Below are 19,853 nucleotides of genomic sequence, written 5' to 3' on the forward strand. Positions count from 1 at the left end.
CCATTTTTTATTTCGATTATAGAGGTTTTAACGTTAAGGTCATTCGCCTCTTATTAAGAGCCAATATAATAACAAAATTGTCTTGAGAATGGTGAAAATCTTCTGTTTGAGCGCAGCAAAATCTCTAATCGAGTACCCCCATTATCGCAATACCATTTGAGTCAATGTGTTGAGCAGAGATAGCAGACGCTGCTCTAACCAAAGGCTTCAGATGGTTAGGATGATAGTAGAAACAGGGCAAAAATAGGCTTATTATCCTACATGTTCTTTTAAACACGTTTTCATAAAGGAATCAAGTGTCTCCAAATTAGGGATCGAGTCTCCACTAATCTAAGAATTTTCCATTTTTTTGTTGTTTTCCAGAAATGCTCATAGCTCATGTCCAGTATAATATTTCCATGTAATTTTTTTATGATTATTAGTCATCCCTAGAAACAATATAAAACTACAAAAAATACATAGTTTTTTTATCATTCCACGGAGTTGGACTGAAAAATAAAAAAAGGGATCAAGTCTCCTCAGTCTCCCCTAGTGGATAATCTAACACTAGCTTAGTTCTGTCACTAAATTAATGTTGCATTTTTATCAGACGAAGTCGAAACGCAAATTCTGTAACTAATTTAGTTATTTTTTGCCCTTCACTCTCAAAAGTGCCTTTAAACAATTTTCTCCTTAGAGGAAAAAAATAGTTTTCAGTTAAATTTTTCCCCAATGCTTTCATTAAATCTAATCAACTAAATTTCTTGCGGGAATCACGCAGTTTGCAAAAATAGCTGTGAAATTTCTCACAAAAACTTGTTCCCCCTTTTGTATACCAAACTATATTTTTAGTTTTTAGAATAACTGTAAAATATTTCGTAAAAAACTATTACTGCTCCTCAAACTGGATTCCGTGTTTTTAAATTTTTCATAAAAAAATCTTTTGCTCTCACTCTTGTATATCAAATTATATTTCTAGTCCTAAGATAGCTGTAGTATTCTTCCTCTCAAAATAAAAAAAATATCTGAGCATTATACCCTCCTAGTATTTAAAATGTAAAAACAAAAGAATTTGGCCCCGCCAAGCTAAGGCATTTGTGCCTATCAAATAAACGAACTGAATACAAAAAAAAAATATTTCACCGCAACAAGTAGCGATCAGGATAAATTGGTTCAATCGGAACCGCTGTTTGAAAACAAAATGTCTTAGGGGGTAAAATGTACAGGTTGTAGTGGGGGTAATATGAACCATCTTGCCACTTCAAGTACCAAGCCTCAAAATAAGTCGGAACGCTAACTTCAAGGTGTTCATTTTACCACCACCACATTTTACCCACACGCTATAAGGGATCATTCATAAATTACGTAACGCTTTTAGGGTCACGACAAGTTGTGACATGTTGTGACATAGGGGGGAAGGGGAGTTAGCTAGATAGTTACGTAACATGTTTTCACCGAAAAAAAAAATTAGGAATTTGTTACGTAACAGGGGAGGGGGGAGATGGATTTGTTACTTGGGGGGAGTCAATTTTGGGCAATTTTTGCGTTACGTAATTTATTAATGGTCCCTAAACATGTGTCACTTTTGGACATGTTTTAAAATCAAGAATAATATTCAGAAAATGTGTTTATGTCGAAGTATTTTCAACAAATATGTACAAAACATGTCCAACAAGAAACATATAAGGTGATTGTAGTATCTCAATCACTTATTAAAATTGAAGTTATACGATGTATGATATAACAAAGTGTAGTTTTTTAGCATTGAAAACGCTCAACTCGACAATATAAGGCTGGGACTGGGTGTATAACTAAAACTTAAAATTTGATGCGTGTCACGTAAATGTGCCATAATTTTAAACCGCTGTAGCCCTTTTCATTGTAAATGGATTCGCGTCATTCAAATACCAGTCAATTCAGAGAAAAATCAACTTAAAAATTGATTGTAACTTGAAATTGGCAAACAGACAAACGTTTTAAATTACGTTTTGTTAATTGTTGATGGATTTTCATGACTTTGACACCAATCGATTCAGACGATTGCCAGTAAAAAGTAAAAGTAAAAAATCAAATTCTTTTGTGTATTTTAGTAGTACAGTATTGACAAATCCGAAAATTTGCAAAAATAGGGAAAAGATTACAATATTCACAAAGTTTCGCAAGACTCCCTATCACAGACATCATCTCGACACTCATAAGCGTCACTTGATATAAAAGAAATGTATCTGACCGAATTCCTTCTTTGCCATACCTACTCTTATGGCAGTACGAGAGCATTGCTACTGCTGCGATTGGTAGGATAGCTGTTAAATCTCTCATTTGACATGGCCCAAGGCAGGGAAGCGTTTGTCTATGTGTAGGGGAAACCGAGGAAAACTGAATAGAATTGAAACAGTGCCAATTACTAGCGAAATAGTAGCTTTAATCCTCCAATACTCGCCGACGACGTTAAATGAGTAGTTGAGTATTTATGGTAGCAAATGTAAGTTATCGATAAATTTTTAAATCAGTATAAATAGGATATTAAGCGGTGTTGGACCATGACAATATCATTACTACGTAGTCTTACAGTTAGCATTTATGGATTGAATGCGTTTCTTTCCATCGTTGAAATGTATATATTGTAAATCGTGAATCAAACTTCACTTCCCGACCTAGGACAGTTGAAACACAGTTGTTTCAACTCTCCTCGGTGATGAACTTCCAGTATAATGAAAATGTTATAATCACTTTAACGCTCATGAACTCATAATAATAATCAAGACTCTTCTTTCCTGAATTAACAACAGTGATCAACACTCTTAGTTTTTTTAATTCTAGGTCATTTATAGCCACGGAATATGCATTTGTTCCAATTTTTTACTCCCATCAGCTTCTGAAGCTTGGAGCGAAATGACCAGCATTCAAAATGAACCAAATATTACCGAAATGGATACCAAATTGCCTGTTTTCATAAACCCGCATCATTCGTAATCATTAATAGAATCACTGGTCAAATCAACTATTTTAATCAATGCAGTGCGTCCTAGCGGAAGTGATTGAAAAATAAAACATAACCAAATCAATGAAAAACGGCTATTAAATGTCTTGTTTCTACAGTTACAAATGAATTGAGTCCATTATTGAAAATGGAACTATGATAGAAAATTACTTCAAATAGGGTAAAGTGCCTATTTTCACCATACTAAGGAGGGTGCTTCACTAATTCATTAATTGCTCGGCCTACAATCAATGGAATGCGAAGAAATTGGTATCAATAGCTTTGCTTCGTCGTTATGATGTAATTAAAACGAAGACGCTTTCTAATAAAAATTCTGGGCAAATTTCATATTTTTCATGAAAGAATCGCAAAATAATGGATACTTTTTTTATATAATTATTAAATTTATTTAGGCCCAAATGCGGTAGCTCAACGAGGCCGATTGTTCGTTTTTTACAATAAATAAAAAAACAACTATGTTAAGATTTTTGTCTCGTTTAGACGCAGCTTTCTGCTGCGGGTTGAGATCCTTTTTCTAGGGGGCGAAATATTGCCAGTGTTGTCCACTGCCATTTGAGGTTCGATCCGTTTGTCTTCTTTTGCGTTGTCGTTCATGTCCATGTCCTCATCCGTACTACTTTCCTGCTGCTGGCGGTCAGATGTTTGTGTCTTACTCTTATCGGTCGTTATTGTATGTTCGTATTTTTCGGCATTCGTTTCGTTGTTGTTGTTGCTGGTTGTTGGTGCTTGATCCGAGGATGTTGGTTTTGCAGCTGTTAGTGGTTTAGCGTAAGATGGTTCTGGGCTGATTTCAGTTGGATTGGTTAAGTTTTCCTTAACAGTTTCTACGCAAGGTTTTCCGAGGTGCAGCTTCTTCGTGCAGAACTGGCCCGTAGGAATTTGCCCTGGGTACGTGACTAGTGATGTTTGATGAATGAGAACATCGTCACTTCCTAACGCTGTGACGGTTATGTATGAGGGAATTGGCTTGGTCACACGCATTCTCACCACACGAACACCGTTAGGGATGCCCGGGAAAAAATTCGTCCAAGTCTCATGTGTAACGGAGTCTACTTCTCCGTATTTTTGCAAGCATTTTTTAATCGCGCCGTCAGGGGTACGCGTAGCCAAATCATGGACACGAACTTCTACAGCGCCGTTCTCGATGTATACGGGAATGCTATATTTAACATTGCCGCATTCGGCGGTGTGCTGCATGTTGTTTCGCGAGGCGAATGACTCAGCTTGGTTAATGTTTTTGAACGAAATCAGCACGCAATGTTTGATATGATGCATTTGTAGGGTTTTCACTTCAGCCAGATTGAGTTTCATCTGAACTTTTAATAACTGTTCCACTTCCCGAATGGCTGGTCTTACGGGGCATTTCGAAAAATCAACAGCAACACAGTTCGGCCGTATCTGGGATGATTTTTGCTGGGCACCGTCACTCATCACTAAATCGCACAGTAGGTATAGGCTATTGTTATATGAACTGCTTGTGTGACAGGCACCAATTGATTTTTAGGTAGAATTGACTGTTTCACTTGCGCGGGACGATTTTTTGCTTCTGCTCAGGGCGAGATGTGAAGACAAACTGATAATGGATACTTTGATATTGTTGTCCCAAAATCGCATAGTATTTTAACACAACAACATAACATAGTATATCCACAGGCTAACAGACATAACACTATGAGGGAATTCCCGAAAAAAACATCGATCCGTCATTTTTCCCAGAACACTAGCTCCACCTTTTATTGACGGTCCCAAACGTTCATTTACTGGTGGGTTACCTCTCAGGTTTGGGAACAATTTTTCACTAGTGGTCTATCCCCCATATGCTTGTTCATGATAAGAGACATTGGGGGTGGATGGGTCCATTGGTAGGTATTGGGGCTGTGGCGGTGATCACGATACTGTGATGACATCATCACAATTTCTCGATGGCGTAGTGCTTAACACACCCAACTAGAGACCGGAAAATCGCAGGTTCGGATTCCTGCTTGAGTACATATCTTTTCTCAGTGTGTCCAATAAAAGGTGAATTGTCACCGTTCCGCTCATTCTTTCTCTGTCTATTTTGCATTGGATACGTACCCAAAAATAAATATTTAATTATTGCAATACTTTTCACTCCCAATCAATAATCAGCAAAAACAATACCAGTTTCGCGTCTCTCTGATATCGGGAGACCAAAAAATTACTATTTCGCATTGTTTTCATTTTCTGCTCTCTCACCCACACATCTCTGGCGCAAAAGAGCGTCTATTTCCATCACAGATCATCAGACCGATCACGAAACATCCAGAAGTCTGTAATTCAGTTTCAACAATTGTACAGTGCGAGCAGTAATGCTCCATAATACAACCATACGCCCCGATTCGCATGAACTATATCACAACACCGGATGAAGAGCGCGAGAGCGAGAACGGAACACGAGCTGATGGTACGTACGAACCATGCTTCGATCGCTTTCGGTTTTGCGTGCAGGCAGTTGAAGATTGTCTACTGTACCGTACTGACGACCAACGAACGCCGAACGTCGATTGCCCGCTGGAAATCCTTTGGAGCGAATCTTGCCTGTGTGTTTTGTCCCCCCACAGTACCGTACATACAGTGGTTTCGAGAGTGTTGCGCTTTGGCGTTCCGTTCTCCCCCTTTGTTTTGTTTTCCATTCGATGGGTAGGTGATTCGTGTGCTGCTGGCTACAAGTTAGAGGTGGAAAACACCTATTGAATCGAGAACACCGGAAGTTCTGAGACACTATCGAGTGCGCACGGTTTTCCAGTACGTAAATACAACAGAATTACCGCGACTAACTGTGCGGAAAGCAAACGACGGCGACAACGTCACATACATTATAGGTTTTAAAAATAACTATCAGTCCCGAACGGTGCAGCGTGAGGCGTTATTTTTTACAACGTGAAAATCTGTCTCGGTGGAAAATACGACGGCGACGGAAGGCCGCAAGGAGGAAAATTGACTTGACTCGTCGGATGGGGAGCGAGGTTTGAGGTGCAAAACGTGAGTTTGTGTGTGTGCATTTCGAAGCAAATTGTTCGCTCCGAAAGTGTGTTGTTTGATGAACGCATAAAAAAAAAAAAAATTCGAACAACGAACGAACAAGCGCACAGAAAATAGCGGCCGCGTAATAATCGTGAAATCGGAAAAGAAGTGAACAAAAAAAACATAACATACGCAAGGCATACCACGCGAGGGTATAGAAGAAACGGTGAGATATAGGAAAGCAATAGAGCAATCAGTGATAAATGATAAAAAGCTGCAAATTAAAACAAGAAAAGTTGATTAGAGTGAGGCAGCAATTTTGGGGCCACGCAGAAAACGTGGAGTGATAAATATTTATGTGATTTTCATTGCATTATCCAAAAATATTATTTCCGAGACGCACATAAAACATAAGTCGTACCCGTCGAAGTGAAAGAGAACCAAAAGCCAGGCTGGTAGTTCGGATCATATTTTTCTTCTTTTTCGTCGAATCGGACGTGAATTCGTTAATTGAAGTGAAGTTAGTAAAGGAAGTTTTTCTCGGTTTCCACCAGAGAAGCCCGAGTAAGATAATACAGTCGGATGCAATATTCAAAGCTTTAATTAGACCATCCACCACGAGAAACGACCTCTTACCCCCTTCGCAAACTGCCTTCCGTAGTTGAGGCACCACCAGCAGCAGGTCAAAAAAAACATCAGCCGAAGATAATTATATTCAAATTTTGAATTTCTGGCCCGGCGAAACAGCGAGAGCTGGATCAATAACACAGTGGTTATTCCCAGGGGGAAAAAGAAGACGTAGAAGACGTAGTTGGAAAGTGCAATCAATGATAGGCCAACATACAGCACAGTACAGCCCAGCCCAGCTCGGTCCAGTCGATAGATGAAATCGGCCAGGTCAAGTGGTCCAGAAAACAGAGGGGGAAGCCTAAAGAGTCTACACGGTGGATTAAAGGTAATGATTTACAATAATTGTACGGAGTTATGAGATTCCCGGTGGGAGCGGTTTTTTGCTGCTGGGAACTATTTTGGGGAACACACGATCTGTTAAAGTTGAAATGTATGAATATTTGATCGTGTTGCTCTCTTTGAATTGATCTAGTTCCTCAACTAAACTTTTCCGACTCAAATTAGGAACATATTAATGTCAAGTGGAAAAATCGGAAATTAATGATAGTTTTGATAATGATTCTCCAGTACATTTTCCAGCCCATCACTCAATGTTTCGCTGCGATTAGTTGTTTCGCAACGCATAGTGTATGAATGTTGTAAGGGAACTACTTTTTTGCTTATACGATCATTCAGATCGCTAATTTATTGAAATTGAAAAACCAATCCTATTAAATGTATTATATGGTAGATTTATTGCTTTTGGCAACACTGTATACACCAACTTTTCAATACTAAGTATCTCGGATATGTTCATCGCAGAAAACAGAGGAAACCTTGCCACTGCGACCACTATTCACTATTCTTTTGTGGCTGCCCCTGCTTGCTCTACATGTTACACGTTTCCCGAATCCATTGTAGTTAGAAGCGATTTGTTTGTTTGAGCAAATGCGTCGTCCTAACCGGGTTACTGCCATTATTGATGTTTGGGAAAAGGTATGCTATTCCACGAGAGGTACCATAAGATGCCTTCCGATGTATCGCTTCCTTCGAAGAAATATTGCTGTACAATGGCAGAGAATTTGTTACGACCTCTTGGGCTCGTAGTTACAAAATCGACAAATATAATCTCTACATTAACCAATATTTTCAGGTTGTCTTTTAGTTTTTCGGATCTCGTTGTATCTGGATGTATGAATTGCTTAGCATGTCGAGCGCCTACTACGCTACACCCGTCGTTTAATAGTTGGTCTCTTGTCCAAACTGAAAGTTCTAGTTTGCAGGCATAGGAAGATATGCATAGAAACGGTTTTGGTCCAACAAACATGTTTGATGAACGGCGCCTAGCTAATTCGTCGGGGCCACTTCGTTACCACCGATTCCATGGTGGCCTGGTACCCAAAATATCAATTCTTTATTCCGAGTTGCCAGTTGTTGTAAAGATGCTATTCCCTACCAAACTAGTTTGGACTCACATTTCGACGACCTCATTGCCGACAGTGCTGTTTGGCTATCTGAGAATGTTGCGATTTTTCGTTTCCTGCAGACCTCCGAGCATATACGTCTACCTGGAAAACTTTCCTACACATCGCTTCCGTACAGGGCCGGCGGAACACGTGGATAGTATGGGTAGTACTACCCACTCGAAAATGGCTGAGGGGGTAATTACCCACTCGAAAGTTTGGAGCAAACCACAAACCTGAGATTAATCACGTATGTATCTCGCGCACAAAATGCATGCATACATCGATGTACAACAATTTCATAATTTTTTTTAAGATGCAAAGTTCTTCGCTTCACATTTCTTGAATTTCTTCAATTTCTTGAAAAATTTTCTTCAATTTATTGAAAATATGGGTTAGCTTGAAATTTTATGTTATGTTTTATATTTCTACTAAGGGGAATACATTTTGACACATCTACATCTTAAAACAAAGTGTTCGGATCGATATACAATAAATATTAATGCAATTTTATTCAAACTAAAGGATGCAGTTTAAAAACTAGATATAAAATTTGTAATTTTTAACAAGACCAATTACACTAGTTTACAAGAAAAATGAAGCTCCAAGAAAAAGTATTTTTTAGACTAATTTTGGGTCGCTGAACACGAAAACAAAATTCATTTTTTGTTCAAAGAAGCGATTTTGTGATTTTCTCAAAAAACTCGTTTTTGAGCACTTTTTGTAGTTTTTAGTCAATATTTCGTGTCAAAATCATCCAATTAATATAGTCAATATGCGGTTTAGAGGGTGTAGCACTGGGCTCATAAGCCAGTCTTCAAATATTCGAATCCCTATCGGGAAGGAGTCTCAGTGAGATCGTAGCACTAGCCACGTAATCATCTGTGAACTGAGAATCTGCTGTGAAGCCTGTTGAAGCAGAAGGCGAAAATTCCTTTAAATCGTAAAATATATACTCACCACAGAGAAAACAAAACTTTTCCAACGATATTTCCACATTTGAAAAAAAAAAGCACTTAGTTGTACAATGAAATATCCAAACCATTCAAATGCCGCAGGATGGATGGATGCAAGCTCGAAAAGACAGTACCCAACACAAACAATAACTATCAAGTATAGAAGATTATTTCAGCCGAAAGTATGATTGTGCGAAAAATAAAAAGTTACAATTTTCACTCAGTGCTTCATACCATATACATTTTTAATCCGACTTTTGTGACCATTGGATAAAAATTTATACAAAAAGATTATTTATCTCATTAGATTCTAAAATAATTTTCTTCTGTCCTTGATTTACTATAAAAAATTACTAGAAATATGCATTTTTTTTAAAAAAAAGGTCGAGCGTTAGACTTTTTATTTACTTTGGTCGATTGTAATCATAATAAATGTACATTTCTCGACAAACATACGATTACAGCTTAAAAGCCAACTGTCAAAATTCTCTTTGAAAGACAATTCCGGACAAACCGTTACTGGCTAAACGCAGTTCATAGCAGTTGATGCAAGAGAAAACTAACGGTAACAGTTTGTCTGAAATTTCCTTTCAAAGAGAATTTTGACAGTTGTCTTTTAAGCCAAAATAATATATTTGTCGAGATTTGATCCACGCATATTATACATTTTCGAACTGTTTCGATCGGATCCTTTTTGAACACGATATTAACAAATAACTAAAATAGTGCCCCTTTTTCAAAGAAATCTTGAAAATGTTTCTTTGAAAAAAGGACTATTCAGCGATCCAAAATTAACTGAGGAAACACCTTTCTTTTTAGCTTATCCTTAAAATTACCTTAAAATTGTTAAAATCTGTCACCTACTTTAAAATTGTTAAAATCTGTCACCTTAAAATTGTTAAAATCTGTCACATTAGATTCTGAAAATATGAAAAATTATTTTTCTGTAATAAAAAATAGAGCAAAAACAAAAAAAGCGGAAGCAAAAGAAAAACTTTTTTTTAACTTGAACTTCTTTTAAAGAGAAATAGAGTATTATTTTCGTATTCAGCGACCCAAAATTAATCTAGAAAACACTTTTTCTCGTAACTACATTTTTCTTGTAAACTAGTGTAATCTTATTTAAGACCAAAAGAGATATGTGAAAAGCAGAGCAATTTTCACTCGGTGCTTAATAACATCACCAATTTTTGTCGGATTTTCGTGATATTAGGCTTAAAATTCACGTGAGAAGTTTGTCTGTCACATAAGATTTTAAAAGATTTTTTTTGCTGATTTATTTTTTTATGGAAAATCAATTAAAAATTAAAATTTTACCAAACACTACTTTTTTGAGTTTGGTTGCTCTTAACCCTAAATTGTTGATATTTTATCCTAACATGTTATACATTTTTAGAATGGGCACATCAATACCTTTCAAATGGTGAATCGTTTGTGTTAATCGGAAGATTTGTTCCTGAGATATTGACCAAAAATATGATTTTCGTGCTCAGCGACCCAAAATTGACTTAGAAGACACCTTTTTTCTTAACTTCATGCAATTAACCCAAAATTTGTAAACTAGTGTTATTTGATTACAAATTGAAACAAGGAGAAATACTAGTAGGCTTTTATAAGGAAGGTAAAAGACATACAAAAGAGGGATTTATTCCAACATCAGTTACAGAGACCGTGTCAGAGAAAGTGGTGAGAGGACAGACAACAATGACAAAGAAATTAAACTTGCAGCTTTTTAGCAAACGAAAGATCGCTGTCAGCTCATCATGAACCGGATCGCCGACTCGTCTAATTGTATCCGCTGGAAACTCTTGGGATCAGATTTCCAGCATGTCAACCAAAAGAGAAGAGATAATTAAATTAGGATATCTATCGTGTTTAAAAATATGACCTATAGGAGAGATTGAGAATAGCCAGTATATCTCGGACTGGAACGAGGCCGAGGGGATTCGTTTAACGGAAGTCTAATGTTACGCACGACCAGACAACATGTTCAATGTCGCGATAACCATCGCCACAAATGCAGAGACCACTCCCCACGACCACAATACGCCGCATTTAATGTATAATGTTTGACCATGACCCGAGACATCACCCGAAGGAAGTCACGGCCTTCATCCATCCCCTTTAACTTTTTTGTTGATGCTTTTGGGATTCCTAAACTTTCATTGTCAAACGAAATTATCAAATTTTTCAGCGTCCTCTGACAAGAAATACAGAAAATTGTTGGATCCATGTACTCAGGTCAAAGCTTGAATCAAGTACACCACGAAGGGTCTAGCCACCGGACGAAAGATTATTTCTCACATTAACGCGTCGCTGAACCGGTGCCAATAACCGTGTTTTTTCTGTTTTCATCAAGTTTTTCATTTGCGTTTCTAACGTCGCTATATTCGAAAAAAAATCTTGGCGTAGCCCTCTTTAGCATTCCTTCTGGGAAAATGCTTCGGTATATACCCATGTAATTTATATACGGGATATGTCGATAGTTTATTAGGAGTCTCGCCACAGATGGAAAATTTTTCATCGAATTTTCCAAACCGTGCCTTGTTTCTACAATGGGTAACTCTATGGCTCATTGTTCGCAACGACGGCAGTATATTTCCCGCGGTACAAAAAGAAGAACAGATCCTGCAAGAGGCTCCAAATGAGGCTGATGGAAAATAAATTATTTTATTGTACTCCTGGACATTTATAGAACGCAATCGCTTGCTTACCACAATTTTCACTAATTAAAGCAAAGGGTTCTGGAAGAAACCAACCCCATATTTCATCATTAAGGCCCCTCTCGGCGACCACACCATCAATCTCTACTTTCCGGACGGGTACGTAGACAAAATACTTCTGTGTACATGGTCGAGTGTTGTTTAGCTAGATCACGCCATATATCGTAGATGTTAAATTGCTTATCTTTGATCCGGAAGTAAACCAGCCAGCGACCGGTTGTATTAGATGGATATAATTTGTATCAAAAAGGAGAATTATTAGCATTATTTGTGCTGTCAGAGAAATATTCAAATGGACCTCCATTAAGCCTGAAAGGATGTCAGTCGTCGGAGATAACTTCTCATTAATCGACACTATCATGAGGGCTTCAATATCCGCGAAGAGAAGATTTTATCGCATGATACGGAAAAAAAATTAAAAGATTGGAATAATTGCTACCTAGCTGTGGAACATTTGTAGCTCAGTAATTATCAAACACATTTTCGCTGATCCGTCGGTCATACAACAACATACAAAGGGTGTTTCCAAATAGCCACCAGCTATTATCTGGGCATTTTCATTTTCCCTTACACACGCCTTGTTTGAACCTTCGTCAGTACGGGTAAAAATCACTACCCACTCGAGAAAAAAGTGTTCCGCTTGCCCTGCTTCCGTAGACTCCCAAGCCAGTCAGCTCACCCATTTTAACCTTCCATATAGAATGATATTAAATATTGAGGTAGTATGGGCCTACTTACATCCCACATCTGACAATCCACTATGTGGACCTCATATGAGATGTCGTAGTCCGGTTTAGCCTCCATTTTATGTTGATCTGTGGTCAATTCAGGGTTTACTTGAGTTCCTTTATTATACTAAGGTGACCATTTAAATCCCCATGAAATAGTGGTTTACCTTTTAGCACTCTCAGGGAGCCTAGTCCCCCATAATATGTGGTTTTCATTGCTGCAGTGGGTATGGATATCATAGCTCCAGTGATAGAGAGGCAGGCTAGCCTGTGAACTTTAGTTAGTTTAGTTTGGACGTTCTAATGTTTCACTTTAGGCCACTATACAATGGAGGAATAAGTTAATCGTGGGCTAGCGATGGTCGCGTAGGACGAATAAGCCATCCTCGGTTAGAGATCAAGTTTTCCCGAAGAGTTTACTGCTGCGATCACCCTATACCAGTGGTTCGTTGAGTTCGGTGTTACTCGGCGTAGTTCCCGACGGTGGAGCTAGTCTACCTCGGAGTTTCTCGACGAAAGCATGCCTCCCGAATCCATTGACGGACGTGTTTTTCTTGCTTTGATGCAGTCCGGCAGAGTGCCGAGATCTGTCCATCGATTCCGGGTGAAAGATTGCATCTAGTTGAGTGGAGCCACGATGAGTCAAGCCGACGATTCACTACGGACTACTCGGAATAATCTCCGACGGTAGATGTTTCCTACTCCAACGAAGAGTTGGAAGTGGAAGATTTTCCGAAACCGATGCTATACGGGCAGATGCCGAGATCGGTCGTGATATTCTGGGTGGAAGGTGAATTCCAGTTCACAGGCCCCGCGACGACCATTTGCCGATGCTACTTTCAGTGATGTCCCTATCCTCTGTGCAGTAAAGAGAAATTGAAATTGCTCCCCACACTCTGGCAAGCAAAACGAGAGCGCTTCTCTTTCGTTCATATACACCACCGTATTTGATATGTGTAAGCGCACGTTGATGGCAGAGGTAAATTTTCATACACCCAACACTGGAACGATCTAGAGTGTGGAGAAGAGCTCTTGAAATTCTCTGTGGCGCGCTCAGATAAATTCGCCACCGCGCGCGCCCCAGAGTCGCTGTGGTGTATTCACTGGCGTGGTTTCACTGGCGTGTATTCACTGGCGTGTGATCTTTGGTTTGTTTTCGTCTTACAAGCGGCATTGTGGGTGAGTGATTTAATTTGCACAGGTTATTGCGTTGTGTTGTGTGGATGGCGGTATTCGAGCCTAGGGGCAAACAAGGAAAACGTTTTACGTATCAATGTATCGGCTGGTATAAACAAAGTTTTATAATGATCTGTAGTATCAGATTAATCGTATAACAGATGTAAGACGGAATTTGTACATCCACATTAGGAACGGCCTATTTTTTGTTCGACTGAATAACTCAATGGTAATTTAACTTATTTTGATTGCGAATTTGGCGACGCCAAAAAGTAAAGTGATCCATTACAAGTAATGTCCTGGTATTACACACGTTTTCGATTATTATCATACGCAGGCATTGTAATTCTCTCTCACTCACGCGAAAAGAGGCTTATCCGATGTCCAACTTTTCAGAGATAAAGTCCACATAAAACAAAATAACGTTCACGAGAATTCACATTATTACTTGTTTTTTTCTGTAGCGCGTTATTAAAAATAATGACGTGCCAATTTAGAAGCGCTTCTATTTGACCGGTACAGTGCTTTCAAGGGGTTACAACACTGTAGATTTTTTAAAACATTTAATTTTTATTTATTGGTTGAATTTTGTTTACTGGTGCTTTAGAATGCTGAAAATGATATTCCAAAAAATTAATCGCGAAAACAATAAATAAATATTCAATTTTTTTTCGCAACGCCTCTTATGTATACCTCGAGTATACTGAAAACGTTAACCGTGTTTTTCTCGAAATAATTTTTTTTTGATCTGGCCGGAAATGTAACTCGAACAAATGATTTTTGATGAGTCTAAAATTTTTACAGCATGTTCAAGATTACTTTCTCCAGCGATGTACGAGGGATTTAATTTTTTCATTGCATAATTTTTTAATAAGCAAATTTTGTGTCGATTTTTAACACATTTTCAGCGTTTTTCGACTAAAAAATGTGCCATTTCGCGAAAAATCAAGACATAGAAAAAATTTTACGTATGCTGCTTGCTGTCGTTCTAAGAAGTTTAAAAAGCTTTGGTTTTTGGCTCTGGATCAAAAATTACGGGACATAGAGTTCCGGCCGTGGACCGCTTCCAAAAAAAAACTCCCCGACGGGAAAGTGCTGCACAGCCGCCAACTTGTGACGAAATTACTCGAATAAATCATTTTTTTTGCAATAATGTTATATATCTCATTAACCCTCTGGAAGTCGCACGCACGGGTTCGCTAGATTTTCAGAGCAGCGTGCACTGTTTAACTGAAAGTTAAACAAGATCTCGATTCATCTCATTATTGCGTCAAGATAAATTCCCGAAATATGCCTATTTTTCGTGATCTATAGTGGTGTAACCCCTCAATAATTAGTTCTGGAATCTTTTGACGGCATTTTTCTTCTGTGCCATCATTTACATAAATTAGCTGGTTTTCTCTCGAATTTCCATGCGATGGAATAATAAGAGAGAGAATTAAAATTAAAACCTAACATGTTCGGGTACGAGTATAGCAAAGAAGTTCAAAATGGCAAATCCACCGTCTTTGCAGTGCATACTAAATTGTTCCAAAGAACGTTTATCTGTTTACCGTGATTTTATAATTTGTAAAACTTATAATATTAAGTTTATGTATCAGAGGATGTTTATGACCTCACCGAATAAAAATCTTCTTGTGTAAACCTTGAACCTATAGTTGATTTCGTGACGTGAGGATGTGCTTTTGTTTTCATTTCGATCCGAAAAAGGAATACGATCTACGTTTATATCAAAAATTAACGTAAACTTCGTATTCTATACATATATTAATCAATTCACCTGTAAGTATTCATGCATACACGTTATCGAGTACACTTCCGTGATTTTTATTCTTAGTCCAATTAGGTGATTCAAATTTTCTGATAAACAGAAATATAGGATTTGATTCCTGATGAAATAAGTTTTTATGGATATTTAGTAAAATTATATCAGACAATACTAATTATCCTCAACATATTCCATTTTCTTCTCAAAATTTATCAATTTCGAATGCTCTAGTAATGCTAACAAAGTAAATACATAATAGTTTAATAGTTCCGCACTTAAGGTGTGAGTCGCATTTTAGTCATGCTTGGGTCAGTAAAAGCCAAATATTTTACGCTTTTTTGGCTATTCTCGAGCGACGTAGCGATACAAAAAAATATTTCGTTCTAATTCTAATATTTTTTTTTTGAAAATCTACACTTGTACTGCATTACAACGATAGCATTAGTTAGACTAATAATATAGTGCAATAAAAGCAGAATGTTGAAAGTTGTTCTACGTGTCTTATGAACTGCCCTAGAATTTTAATTGCAAATATGGGAAATCATTCAACGTATCTTTGGTATGTGTGCAAAGAACTAGAATATTTGAGTGAAAATTCTGCTAAAAAATCGATGAAGTTCTATGGGCGATTTCAATATATTAAACGAAAGCATTTAATCACAAAAATGATAAAAAATGTTAAGATTGTTTATTAACCAATTTATGTATGTGAAACTTCTTGTACCATTACCACTACCATGTATCATTAATATAACCATTGCTAATTACGGCTCCTATGGGACATGCAACTATAGATACATTAGCTCAACTATATATAACTTTCATACTCGGTCATACAAACACCCTTTTGTTAAGAACCGGCCACCATACCAGAATTTGCTTTTTTCCATATATATATATATATATATATATATATATATATATATATATATATATATATATATATATATATATATATATATATATATATATATATATATATATATATATATATATATATATATATATATATATATATATATATATATATATATATATATATATATATATATATATATATATATATATATATATATATATATATATATATATATATATATATATATATATATATATATATATATATATATATATATATATTTTGACAACATACCATTCAAGCACCATTTTAAATCTTTCCCATTTTAATTCTGTCGATTGATGTTTTTTTACACGATGGCTTCTGAAGAAAGCTTCGTTGACACTGAAGTAGCCTTTGAGCTGTCGCCGTAATATTATAGAACGTAGTTTTTTATATCATGTTAATCTACAGGTTTTTGGAATCTTTGAAAATCCCTCGGAAATCCCCTGTTCGAAGATCGTGCAAGATGTTTTCATAAGGCGAACTTTTTTCTATATTTTCGTTGATATAAAAGTTCGCAAGCGATCTTTTCTTCTTCCGATATTTGCTTGAACCGAATAATGTTCCCAAACATCGGCACTCTTGAAGCTCACTGACGATTTTTTCCGTAGCGATATTTTATATCAGTGAACTTTTTATTAGAAAATCGGCGATGAAAAGATTCTGTTGTGAACATTGATATTTTGATATTTTCCCAACCCTACCTCTTTGATAAAACACCTCATTCAAGAAAGTTATAATGAGGAATAATTTATCACACAAAAATCGCTTGTTTAAACTTGAGGAAACACCTTACTTGTTACTTGAAAATACGAAAATTTCATAGAGATTGACAGAGATTCCGACAGATACTACCAGATACCTAATACTTTGTTTTGCTGTTGATATTACGTGCAATGAATCCGTGCATTATAATTACGGTCTAAAATACTAACTGACGCAAAAATCTAGAATACGTATAATAAACATTGTTGCTGCTGACCCATTTATAACATCCTTTTATGGAACACAAGATTCATTGTTCATTTAAAATAAGCGTGAACACTAGTGGCCTTTTTTCTTGACCCCGAAACTGAGCCAATTTATTTCGCTCATTGACGCGCAGAATCCCGGTCCTAGCTCCCATGCTCTTGAAACATTCGCTTTCGCCTGCTGTTTAAACTATTTCCACGCAAAATAACAGACAAATAAAAATATGAATAACGGGTGTACGCTCAATTGTGATGCTGTATGTAAATTAATTATCGTCACAAGCGTATACCTAATTTTAAACTTGTAGGATTAAGTTATAATAAAACTATTAATACTTATAACACGAGTTTGCATATCAGGTGCCTCTGGTCATTATAAAACTCTCTATACGATGATACGTAAAAAGTTTTCCCAAATTGCTCCGAGGACTGAGTACTTTTAGTTTTGCAGGTAGTGTAACAATACTTTATAAACTCCTTCGCTTTACCAAGCAACTTGTATGAAATCTTCAGTAGAAAATAATATAAGCTTGAAATAAGCTACCACCATCCACACAACACCTGTGCAAATCAAATCAATCGCAACAACCAGTGCAAATCAAATTAATTTCACTCGCAATGCTGCTTGTAAGACGAAAACAAACCAAAGATCACACGCCAGTGAAACCACGCCAGTGAATACACCACAGCGACTCTGGGGCGCGCGCGGTGGTGACTTTATCTGAGCGCACCACAGAGAATTTAAAGAGCAAGAGAGCACGGTTATCTCGCACCCAACTACCTCAACACCAGCGCACACTTGAAATCGGTCTATACAGCTCCGAAAGAAAGAGCGTTCTGCTTTTTTCTGTGGTGTGTGATCGTTGTATCCTCTGTGTAGGCATCACACTTACGCGCCAGTGCATCACTAGGGTGAAATGCCATCACTGGCTACTTTACGATCCACTCGAACAAGTCCCCGGCAGTGGGTCTATCCTACTCCGACAAAGAAATATCTCGACGTCGAAAGTTCTCTCAAAACCATTTTCTCGGTGCTGGTCGGCTAGGTGCCGAGGTCAGTCCTGCGATTCCGGGGGGAGGATAACTTCCGGTGCCCCGACGACATAACGTCGACGAAGCGTGCGCGCAATCTAGTCCCCGGCGGTTAATCTAGCCTACTCCGGTCGCGCCAGCTGGTCTCCTTGATTTCTTGTCTAGAGCCAAGGTCGGTCCGGCGATTCCGGCTGTAATGTGACTTCCAGCTCATCGATGCCTCGACGACCCAAAACCTGTGTGTAGCGAATCGGCGATTGGAGCCCAACTAGCGATGTTGAAGGCGATTTTTACGTCCAGCGTAACCACTTCGGAGTAACCGTTTCCTCTTCTCTTTTGCTTCTGCGCAACCTCCATAGTTTCCACGATCGTTCGTATGGCGTCCACAGTTGATCTACCTTTCCGGAAGTCGAACTGCATATTGGATATGCCATTCTCTTCCTCCGTGTATGTTGTAATCCTGTTAAGGATTATTCTTTCAGGCACCTTGCCGACTGTATCCAACAGACTTATCAGCTTGTATGCTGAAGGATCTCCAGGCGGCTTGCCTGGCTTCGGCAACATCACTAGCTTTTATCGCTTTCAGATATCGGGGAAGTTATCATCGTCGAGGCACTTTTGAAACGAAGTCCTAAACATATCCGGGTTCGTTAGGATTGCTGTTTTCAGAACCACGTGCGGGATACCGTCTGGTCCAGGGGCCTTCATGGTTCTCAAGGCTTTTGCCCCCACTATCAGCTCCTTGTTGGTTACCCGAGCGTCTTGTTCGTAATCATACTGAGTCCCCTATGGCGTGGACGGCCAGGCCGTCGCTTCATTCTGTGGAAATAACGCATCTACGATGACTCTCATCCTCTCTGGGCACCTATCCGGTGGTACTGCCGGTCCTCTTATCTTCGCCAAGGCAACTCCGTAGGCGTCGTCCCACGGATTTGAATTGGCGTTGCAGCAAAGCTCCTCTAGGCAGACTTTCTTACTGAGCTTGGTTTCATTATTAAGTGCGGCTTTTGCCGCCTTATACGCTGGTCTTAGAGCTGCTCTTTCAGCCACGTTGTGGGCCGTTTCCTCCGGGTGGCAATATGCACGTAGGTCAGCAATCATCGAGTTTCACCAGAAGGTTGGTCGACGACTGTACCTTGGTTCACCTTCTCTTGGCATGGTTTCATTGCACGCGCTTACTAATGTCGTTATCATTTCATCTGCACTGAAGTACATGTGATTGCACACACGCCTCAACGATTCAAGGATGACTCTCTTGTCTAATTTCGTTGTTTTCCACCAAGGCTCGTTTGATTGGGTCACACGCGCTTCCGACTGTTTATTGCTTCCTATAGTTTACCTGACCGCTTGGTGGTCGCTGTGGGTGTACTCCTCGCATACTCTCCAGTTCAAGCTTCCTGCCAGCCCGCAAGATCTACGTTCAGCTTTTCAAAGTCCTCGAGTAGACTACCACCCTTTAACGACCGGTCTCCGATCTATAATCCGTTCTGTCAGCTTATCGAGCATTTCTGTAAAACGATCGATCGACCACCGCGGAGGTGCGTAGCAGCTGCAGAAGAAG

General features: G+C 38.4%; 1 protein-coding gene across 1 annotated transcript in view; it reads left to right on the top strand.

Annotated features, from left to right (window-relative positions):
* Window positions 1-5,463: 5,463 nt before the first annotated feature.
* LOC131693712 (RNA-binding protein 24-B-like) overlaps window positions 5,464-19,853 on the top strand; it is a 211,051-nt gene continuing 196,661 nt past the window's right edge. Inside the window, exon 1 of the mRNA XM_058981788.1 lies at window positions 5,464-6,920. The gene's annotated coding sequence lies outside the window, so the exon portion shown is untranslated. The remainder of the gene's footprint in view (window positions 6,921-19,853) is intronic.

The sequence above is a fragment of the Topomyia yanbarensis genome, chromosome 3 (genome assembly GCF_030247195.1).
Source record: "Topomyia yanbarensis strain Yona2022 chromosome 3, ASM3024719v1, whole genome shotgun sequence".
In the NCBI taxonomy this organism is placed as follows: domain Eukaryota; kingdom Metazoa; phylum Arthropoda; class Insecta; order Diptera; family Culicidae; genus Topomyia; species Topomyia yanbarensis.